General features: G+C 41.3%; 1 long non-coding RNA gene across 1 annotated transcript; it reads left to right on the top strand.

Annotated features, from left to right (window-relative positions):
* On the top strand, nucleotides 533-1367 carry LOC110272186. The gene is made up of 3 exons (XR_002363118.1): nucleotides 533-716; nucleotides 824-917; nucleotides 1016-1367. It is a non-coding gene; the product is annotated as an uncharacterized LOC110272186 (long non-coding RNA).

The following is a 10890-nucleotide window of genomic DNA, read 5'->3' as shown; positions in this document are numbered from 1 at the left end:
TTGAATCACTTCTAGAAGCTGATCAGCAAAGAATGGCATCCATGATGGAATAGGTTCAAATTTGTGATAGGTACCTCCTCTTCACTCTATCTGTTAACTAATTTCATGTGTTTTGATTTGTGCTTCATGTTCCTAAAATTCTAAGTTAAGTCAGCACAAATAGTTTCAATTGGGACAAGGTTTGAAGGTTTATGCTTATATATCTTGAGTGTTATCCATTTCTATAAACACAGCCTGCAAATTCTCATAGATTTCTGATTTGCTGTCTTTCTGCTTATATCGAGTGCTATCCATCTCTAATTTATGTTGTTATTACTTGAGTTTTCTTTTTTAATTATTGTAGTTAACTTGTTACTACTGTGATTCTATTCTGTTGGTTGATTCTATTAGTTGATTCATGTTCTTGTTATTTTTCTTTTTCCATATTTTTTTAACTATGATTTTCTATTTAGGTTGTTACTATGATTTCTATACTGCGTGATTTTTCTGTTGCCATCATCTTCTAACTGCTCACCCAACACCACCAGCATCTGCTGTCTTTGCCGCCACTCCTCTGTTTCTTTTAATCTTGAAGTTTACTGTCTTTGCTAACTAAATTTTCTATTTCCCTTTTGTTGTGCCGAATTGTTGCAACAGGTTGATAGCACCGTTAAGCATAAACAAAACTTTGATAGATTTCTGATTAGTCAGAAACCCCTTTCCAACGTTAATACGAGGTTCAACCTTTTTTTGAAAGCTTCATGGTTATACTATAGTATTGCTATATTCCTTTACATAATATCTAAAATTTTGCTTTCTTTATATGATCTTTGAAATCAAATAGTGCTAAAAAACGTGATCACTATTACTCACTTGCGGAAGATTTTCTCGAGATTACACCTCGGAAGACAATTGGAGAATTGAAGGAATGTAAAGAAGTTAGTCATTTTTTATTATTTTTCACTTTCTTTTTATGTTCATCATTCAAGTCCAAATTAAAATACTAATGCCCTTTTTATTGTTACTTTTCTTTTAGGATGGTGATTATGCTGTGTATGGTACAATTATGGGAGTGATTGGTGGACTTGATTGGTTTGTTGCTCAATATAGATGTGGCACTGAAGTTGTTCTGAAGCTTGGGTCATACTATTGTGAAAAGTCTTCAAAGCATGTTGATTTGTTTTCTTTGAAGTTATAGTGTTGGTATGAGGTTTATTTATGTTGATTATTTCATTTGTATATATTATAAAAACAGGTATAGAATTAAGGTGAAAGTTATTGATTCCTCAGGGAGTGCAACCTTTGTCATATTTGAAAAGCTTGGATGCCTTTTGCTACATAAGTCCTGCACTGAGATTTTTATTATTTAAAGAAATTATTTAGTATAATTATGTATATTAATAATTATTAGAAAAATATATATAGTAGCTATAGTATAGAGGAAAAAAAAAGAGACCTAAGGCTACACTTATATACAGTAGCTATAGTATACCAAAAAAAAAAAAGAGGGACCTAAGGCTACGCTTATAAAAAGTAGCTATGGTATATAATGGGGTTACGCTTTATAAGTGATGCAGTAGCGTTGAAAAGCGTAGCCTATTTTGGAAGAATGAAAGTTGAAAAGCGTAGCCTTTGGTCCTGAACAGCATCACTTGAAAAGCGTAGCCTATTCCCAAACGTCAAAAGCGTAGCCCTTGGTGCAGAAAAGCGGAGCCTTTGAGAATAGGCAACGGCCGAATAGGAATCACCCCAAGAAGCGTAGTTGTAGCCCAAAAAGCGTAGCCGTAGCCTAAGGCATCATTTTTTTTCACTTTTAGCTACACTTTTCAAGTGTACCTGAATGGGTGTTTTTCTTGTAGTGAGTTGGCAACATTTATAGGTACGAATAAAAGCATTAAAGTAAATATTAAACCTGGATCGAGAGTCACTCTTACAAACTAAGAGAAGTCCTAAATCCTAATCCTAATCCTAAGAGAGAGAGGAGAGAACCTCTCTCAAACTAAATCTAAATCATGGAAAGTGACAATTGGCCAGCTCCCTCTGAATGGATGCGTTCCCCCACTTTGTAACCTCTGGTCTATGCCTTCTGGACTTGGATTTGGGCCAAAAAGGGCTTCAGAATTCGCTATGAGCGTTTTCTGCAATTTCTGGTGCGTGGCCTCTGTCACGCGTCTGCGTGGGTCACGCAGTCGCGTCATTCAGAGCATTTCTTTGCCACGCGGTCGCGTCAGTCATGCGACCGCGTGATGTGCGTTCTGCTTAAGGCACGCGGTCGCGTCAGTCATGCGGCCGCGTCGCTACTGATTCGCGCTTGGCGCGCGATCGCTTCGTCCATGCGATCGCGTGGATGCCAGTTTCTTCAGAGGCTCCGTTTTGTGCTTTTCTTCCATTTTTGTATGTTTCCTTTCCATCCTTTAAGTCATTCCTACCTTAGAAGATTTGAAACTACTCAACACACTAATCACGGCATCGAATGGAAATAAAGGTAATTAAAAATAATTAATATTAAAGCATAGGAAACATGTTTTTCACATACATCACATAATAAGGAAGTGAAAGTAAAACCATGGAATTAATATGAATAAGTGGGTGAAGGATTGAATAAAACACTCAAATTAAGCACAAAATATATCATAAAATATGGGTTTATCAACCTCCCCACACTTAAACAATATAATGTCCTCATGCTAAATCCAAGGTAAAGAACAAGGTAAGGTTAAAGGAGTGGAATGTTATGCAATGTAACCTATTCTAAATGCATCTACCTAAATGAGTCATGCAATTCTTGTTCCTCCTTGATGAAATGTTGTCAACTTAACTATATGATGTAATGCTATATATACAAGGTTTATGGATTTAAATCTGTTATGTTCAATTTCCTAGCTTACTTCCTTTTTATATTTTTCAATTTAACTATGCTATCTTACGCTAAAAAGGGTAAACTATACTAATTAATCCACTAATAAGTCAGAATTGCAAACTAAACTAAATAACTAAAAATATGAACTAAAAATGCAAAAATGCAAAAATAGAGTAAAAATACATAAAAGCAGCAATGTATCAGTACTCAAAAAAAAAGAAAAATACAGAAAAATATCCAAAATAAAAGAAAAAAGAGATGTAGTAGTTCACCAAAATAAAACGCCAGAGATGGCGACCTCCCCACACTTAAAATGAAGCATCGTCCCTGATGCTCAGTCAGGCCGGGGGTGAAAGGGTGTCATCATTGGTAGGGATGGTAGCTGGAGGCTCTGTGGTGGTGGTGGGCTGAGGGTCTAGCTGCTGTAGAGGCAGTGCTGACTGGATCGGGATCTCCGGATCTGCAGCCTCTATCTGATGCGTAACCTCCTGATGCGAGACAGCCTGCTCTGTGGCTGTCCGCTGATGGGTCTCCTCCTGGAAATGAGTCTCCTCCTCGTGCTCATCCTCCTCCGCCTCTGATGGCTCAGATGGTGTGTCGGGCTCAGAGGGAATGTCACCACCCTCTCGGATCATCAGCTTCAGATACGAATAGCGTCGCTGGCTGCGACGCTCCAATCTCTCATACCGGCGCCGGTTACGGCGCTCTATCTGATCAAGCTGTCGGAATAGGCGGTGCACGAGACGGTATACGGGCTCAGAGGCAGGTGGAGGTGCAGTGGTAGCAGCAGGGGCAGCAGTGGCAGCTGTGGATGAAGAGGGTCCAGCAGACGGTGGGACTGTCTCATCAGTAGCAGTGAAGGGTGGTGGTCTGTAGCCCAAGGCTAGGAAGTTCCTGCTGTGAGGAATGATCTTCCTGCAGTCTGCCGCTGGTGGTCTCTTATCGGCATCCTCCCATGGCACGTCAGCTCGACGGCCTAGCTGTGTAACCAGGTACGGAAATCTTCAGAGTTCTCTCCAGGTATAGATTCCTGGAGTTTGCAAAAGCCGGGTACTTCAGCTCACAGTACCGGTTTGCAAATTTTATTGGATCAGTTGCAGGGAGCAGCTGGTCAGCTTTTTCCTGCTGTGTAAAGTTCTTCTCCCGCCATGAGGAATCATGCATGAGAGCGATGATGGACTGGGAGGAATCTCCTCTCTTGCGCTTGCCAGTAGCCTTGCCTTTTCCTTTCCTCTGTGAGGCAGACATCCTGAAAAATGGGAAACCAGGAGATGGATAAAAATAGGGAAGCAAATAGGTAATTTAAATAAAGAAAACTCAAAGCGGCAAGGGAGAATTAGAATGAGGTAAATGAGTCAAGTAAATGTGCATTAAGGATTGTTTAGTAGGTTAAAATTTGGAAAGGAAGAATTGACAAACCAAAATGTATCAGAATTCAAGTTAAATAGAAAAATTGTCATTATGCCATGGTTAGAAAACTAGAGGAAAGTAAAAAAAAAATCATAAAAGAGATTTTGAAAAGGTTAGTATGGTTAGAATTTGAAAAAGAAGTTATTAAATTAAAATTAGTGAGTTAGTAAAATGTGGGTTAAGGTAAGTGGAATAAAGAAAATATTCCATATAACAAGGATTCACAATTATGACTAAAAATAACTCAAAACCTAACAAGGAAAACAGGGTGATGTTGATTCAAAGAGATATAAAGAAAGCAAGAATTGGAATCAGAATATCACAGATGCAGTTTACAAACCAGGAAATCAAAGAGGATAAGAAATTCTGCCATAGCATTCATGAAGTGGTTTGGGTAAGGCAGAGGACAACAGAGTTTAGATTGCCAAACCAAAACATGAATGAAAATAATTCACAAAAAATTTGGGCAGCATTCCGGCTAAAATTGGATTGTCCCAGAAAATAAACAGCAAACAAGGCAGTTCATATGAATTAAAAACATGCTGCAGTTATCTATAATTAATAGAAACATGAAAATTCAGAGTAACAAGCAGCAAATACAGGAAATCACAGCATATGAACAAGGTCACAGAAACAGCAGAATTGCAGTGTTGATAAAACAGAAGCATGAACAGTGCAAGTAAACAGACCTAGATCCACTAACCACAGCCTAAGCTACCTAACAACCTAAAAATCCACTACAGCATGCATATCTATCTATCCTAATTATGAACAGAAACAGAAAAAATTGTAAAATAACTGCGAAGGATAGGAAGGCGGCGTTCATCGGAACCTGGTAAGCGTGAGGAGTAGAACGGGGTAAGAAAGCGGCTGGGTGGTGGCTGCGACGGCGTCCGGTGCGGTGGAGGGGATGGCGGCGCGGTGGCGGCTGAGGGGGGCAGTGGAGAAGGGGGTAATGGGGATAGGGTTTAGGGTAATTGATAGAGGAAGGGAGGGGGGTTGCGTGTGGGTGGCGGAGGGGGCGCGGCTGGGTTGGGTGCGGCGGTGTGAGGTGGGCAGTGGCGGAGGGCAGTGGCGGAGAAGGAGGGAGAAAGAGGAAGAAGGAGAAAGAAAGAAGGGGAGGGAGGAAGGGGGTCGGTGGCGGCGGCGTCTGGGCGGCGGCGGCGACTGGGTGGTGGTCGGGGCGGCGGCAATGGTGGCTGGGTGGTGGTTGAGAGAAGAGGAGGAAGAGAGGGAGAAGAGGGTTGGGGGGCTGCACGACTGATAGGGTTCGCGTGGCTGGGGGGGTTATATTTTCAAATCCACGCGATCGCGTGGGGGACGCGGTCGCGTGGTGGGGGTGAAAATGGGGGTGACGCGATCGTGTAGGTTGCGCGATCGCGTGAGAGGGGTAGGAGAGTGGATGACGCGATCGCATGGGTCGCGCAATCGCGTCGCTGGATATTGTGCTAAACGCACGACTCCAGCACCGTTTCAGTGCAACTCTCTGTCTCGTCCTAGGGTGTTGTGCAATCCATGCGACGCGATCGCGTCGCTCATGCGGTCGCGTGGGATTGGTTTTGTGCAAGTGACGCGACCGCATGGGGCATGCGATCGCGTGGGCCAATTTGTGCAAAACGCACAAGGGCCGCACGATTCCAGCCTAACTCTCTGAACGTTGGATTTTTGACGCCGGTCTCTAAGGCACGCGGCCGCGTGGATGACGCAGTCGCGTGAATAGTGTATTAGCAGTATGACGCGATCACATGGGGCATGCGGTCACGTCGTGCATCCCTTTTTTTTAAAACTGAATGCAGGATGCAATGCTTAATGTGAATGCTATGCGTGATTCCAGGTTTAAATAAAATAAAATTCAAAAACAAACAAAACGAAAAAAATTAAAATTGCAAAAGGAACGATCATACCATGGTGGGTTGTCTCCCACCTAGCACTTTTAGTTAAAGTCCTTAAGTTGGACATTGGAAGGGCTTCCTGTTATGGTGGCTTGTGTTTAAATTCATCCAGAAATTTCTACCAGTGCTTGGAATGCCAATAGCCTCCGGGGTCCCAAACTAGGCATGTAAAGCTTCTGAGCAGCTTCAGACAAATTTTCAGGCTCCCGGGGTGACAAATGTCAGAATAGATTCCAGGATCCCAAGCTTTGCTATTAAATCCGCCTCCATCTTGATCTATATGTTTCCATCCGAGCGGTTTAAAAAGTAGAATCTCACCATGGTGACCAAACGTTCTCCATGATCCATGCAATTGAGCATGATACCAATCCATGTACTTCGAGGTGAAGCGTGAAACCTTATTGAACCTTGTGCACCAACTCTGAGTACGAGCCATTTCCCTCTTACTCTTAAAGCCGCAAAGAGCTCTAAGCTGGCCATCTGTTTCAAGCAAACCATATACAAGTGAATAAGTAAAGTTATAGGTTAAGGATTGTACCCACTTGAAGCTTGTATTAGGCGGTAATGGCCTTGGGATAGGTGTTTCTGGTGGTTCTGTAAGTTCTACTCCCTTGGGTTCTTCTGTGAATTTCTCCACTTCCTTGTAAGAGTCTTCAAATGTAGTATCACCCTGGTCAAAGTCTTCTATGTCTTCCTCATCACTTGAGTCATAGATTGGAGGTTGAGAGAAATCTACCTCCGCGTCATCTTCATATTCACTTGGGGAAGATTCTTCGATCTCAGAGAATTCACTTGCGGATGCAAGTTCATTACTAAGAGAATTTGACTTGTGACTATCATTATCAAGGGAATTTGTGTCCTGGGTTATTCCGTCTGATTCTTCATAAACAACTTGCCTTGGATATTGTACAATATCCTCCTTAGCATCGACTGTAGCGTCCTTGACGGAGTTCTCCTCAGTTCTGGATTCCGATGGAGGTTCAGCATCTCCTAGATCTTCAACCAACTCTTCTTCTTAAACAATGACAGCTTCTTCTACTTGTTCTAGTACGAATTCATTCTCTATCTTATCCACTGAAGTTTCTGGTATTTCCTTCATGCTACGCTCTTCGTTAGACTGTTCACATGGGGCTGTGGCTGATCCTTGTGTATTCGAGCGCCTAGAAACCCATTGAATTACTACTTGCTCCAGTTGTCGAATGATTGTTTGAAATTTATTTATTGTTTCCTTTAGGCGAACCTCTGCTTCTCGGGTTGCCGGACTTGGGCATAATACATAGGAAAGTGGTGGTGATTGGATTGGTACTGGGGTAAGGAAGGATCATATGGTGGCGAATGGTGAAGAGAAGCTCGTGAATGTGGTGGTTCGAGGTTATGTTGAAAGGATGGTTTATATGCACGGGGTGGGGCTTGTTGGTAGTTACAAGGTTGTCCACCATATCCTTCAGCTGGGTATGCACGGTAGAATGGTCTTTGTCCAGGATATCTCGGAGGGTGTTTCTGCCTAAAGGGTTGATTATATCCTTTTGGCTCCATCCATCCTTGATTGGTCTGACCTTGATGCACATTCCTGTTGTAACTTCTATTTTCTTCAACAAAGTTAGAACCAAACTCAAAGCGAGAGGGGTGAGAGTTTATGGTAGCAAATAAAGATGAAAAGGAAGAACAAAAATAAATAAACAAGCAAAAGAAAAATATTTACAATAACCAATAATAAGGCACACGTTAGCAGTTCCCCGGCAACGGCGCCATTTTGAAGAACTGAGGATTGATGGTTTAGAGGTTATAATAAACTTTCGTTGTAAGTATAGTTACTAAACCAAGCAATCAACCTTTCTTACAAACGTTTTGGTGGTCACAAGTAACAAACCCCTTTAAAAATTGTTAACCGAGTATTTAAACCTCGGGTCGTCTTCTCAAGGAACTGCAGGGAAGTATGTTCTTATTATTGGCTATAAAGGTTGTAATCGGGGTTTAGAAGGTGAGAAGCAAGTGATTTAAATGACAAATGAAGTAGATGGCAATTAAAATAAATAAATACTGTAAAGCAAACTTCTGGCAAGGTAAGAGAAATTAGAAGTCCATCTTAGTTATCTCTCTCAACAATAATGAAAGTTGAATCTAAATTCCACTTAGTTAACCTTTACTAAAGTAAAGGAAAGTCAAGGGAATAATTAGTTTGACCTTCGAATCCTATTTATTTCCTAAGAAAAAGTTGGGATTATTGAAGTTCAGTTCAATTAGCAAGATAACGATTATCAATTATGCTGAGTTTAATAATGTTGAGTTACTGATTTCTTAACCAAGACCAAAAGGGAAAAAGTAAAATTGTTGGAATAAAAATGTCCTTAGATAGAAAGCAATGGTAACACAAATTAAGGAGAAAGCAATCAATAACTGAAATACCTCAAATAATCATTAATTCAAATCATAACATGGGAATGATTCATAAGTCAAGTTGGCAACATTTATAGGTACGAATAAAAGCATTAAAGTAAATATTAAACCTGAATCAAGAGTCACTCTTACAAACTAAGAGAAGTCCTAAATCCTAATCCTAATCCTAATAGAGAGAGGAGAGAACCTCTCTCAAACTAAATCTAATCATGGAAAGTGACAATTTGCCAGCTCCCTCTGAATGGATGCGTTCCGCCACTTTGTAACCTCTGGTCTATGCCTTGTGGCCTCTGTCACGCGTCCGCGTGGGTCACGCGGTCGCGTCATTCGGAGCATTTCATTGCCACGCGGTCGCGTCAGTCATGCGACCGCGTCATGTGCATTCTGCTTAAGGTGCGTGGTCACGTCAGTCATGCGGCCGCGTCGCTGCTGATTCGTGCTTGGCGCGCAATCGCTTCGTCCATGCGATCGCGTGGATGCCAGTTTCTTCAGAAGCTCCGTTTTGTGCTTTCCTTCTATTTTTGTATGTTTCCTTTCCATCCTTTAAGTCATTCTTACCTTAGAAGATCTGAAACTACTCAACACACTATTCACGGCATCGAATGGAAGTAAAGGTAATTAAAAATAATTAATATTAAAGCATAGGAAACATGTTTTTCACATACATCACATAATAAGGAAGGGAAAGTAAAACCATGCAATTAATATGAATAAGTGGGTGAAGGATTGAATAAATCACTCAAATTAAGCACAAAATATATCATAAAATATGGGTTTATCAATGGTCAAATTTGCCATTCCACACAAGCGCGTTGCTCATGCATACCCGTCAAACAGGTTTTTGCGCGTATGCGTCGCTCAGGCATTCGCGTGCAAGGCCAAAATGCGCTTCCAAATTTTCCCAATTTCAGATTTGAAATTCTCATCGCAGGGGTTGGACTCAACGTTGGCTCGCCAACGTTCCCTCCAACGTTGGCCTTTCCACGCGTGCGTGTCACCCACGCGTACACCTGGATTGTGAAATTTCCACGCTCACATGTACGCGTCGCCCACGCGTGGGCATTGTAGCTAATTTTTCCAATTTCCAGAAAGCAAACTGTATTGAGAAACATCCCTCCAATGTTGGCACCAGATTCTTGCAGAACGTTGCATTGCCCCATTTCATTGCTCTTCCTCTGCTTCTTTCCACCTATCATCAACCAAACACATGCATCAAAGCTTTGCTAATTTCATAAGATTTTGCATCATTTATACTAACCAATAAATCTAGCATAAATCTCATGAAAATGCAGAAAATTAACAATATTTGATTGAATCAAGGCATGCATAGAATTGTCATCCAAATACTTACTTATTGCCTATAAAATGCATGAAACCTAAATAAAAATAAATGAAAAATTCTTGTGAAACTAGCCTAAGATGACTTGTCATCTGGGAGGTGCCAACGTTAGTGTTCTAACATTACCCAAGTTAGCACACTAACGTCTTCGATCATTTCATGAGTTGGGGCTAAAAAATTTGGCTAGTGTTCGTACTCACAGAGCAGTGTGCGTACGCACAAGAGGAAAATTGGCTAATGTGCGCATGCACGAAGCATTGTGCGAACGCACAACAAGAAGAACGTTGATGGCCCCGTTAGTGTGTTTAAGTCAGTAGCAACGCCAGAATGGATTTGAAGGCAAAATTATTGGGACCGTTAGTGCATTAATGGCAGTGCTAACGCCAGATTGGAAGAAGACTTATGGCGTTAGCAAGGTTATTAACGCCAATACCAACGTCAGTTCCAAGGGCATACGTGCAAGTATGAGAACGTTAGTAAGCTAACGCCAGTGTTAACTTCAGAAAGGGCCACTTCTAACTTGCTTCAACTAAGGCCAAAAGCCCACATCCAAGTACTTGATGACTGATCTGAAGAATGTATTTATAGGAAGAGTTTTGAACTTAGATAGACACTGGGAGCAGGGGATCCTAATTGGGAAACTCTGACTCATTTTCTTCTTTTTGTACTCAGTTTTACTTTCATGTACTTTTCTTTTCTCTTTATGTTTTTCAGAGCTATGATGAACTAAACCCCACATCATTAGGGGGAGGAGCTCTATTGTAATTCAAATGAATGAATGAAATTCTTCTTCTTCTCAATCCACTTGTTGTATATAAGAATGGAGCATCATAAGTATATTCTATGATGGTCTGTCTGAGTTGTCAAAAATGTCATTGGACCATTCTGCAGGAGGATCTCTTCATCTGAAAACCCCTGCAGAAGCTCATGAACTCATTGAAATGGTTGCAAATAACCAGTTCATGTACACCTCTGAGAGGAATCCTGTGAACAATGGGATGCCTAAGAAGAAG

Source organism: Arachis ipaensis, chromosome B05 (genome assembly GCF_000816755.2).
Source record: "Arachis ipaensis cultivar K30076 chromosome B05, Araip1.1, whole genome shotgun sequence".
NCBI classification, from domain to species: Eukaryota; Viridiplantae; Streptophyta; class Magnoliopsida; order Fabales; family Fabaceae; genus Arachis; species Arachis ipaensis.
Note: the sequence above shows the minus strand (reverse complement) of the source record. Positions and strands in the feature narration are given on the sequence as shown.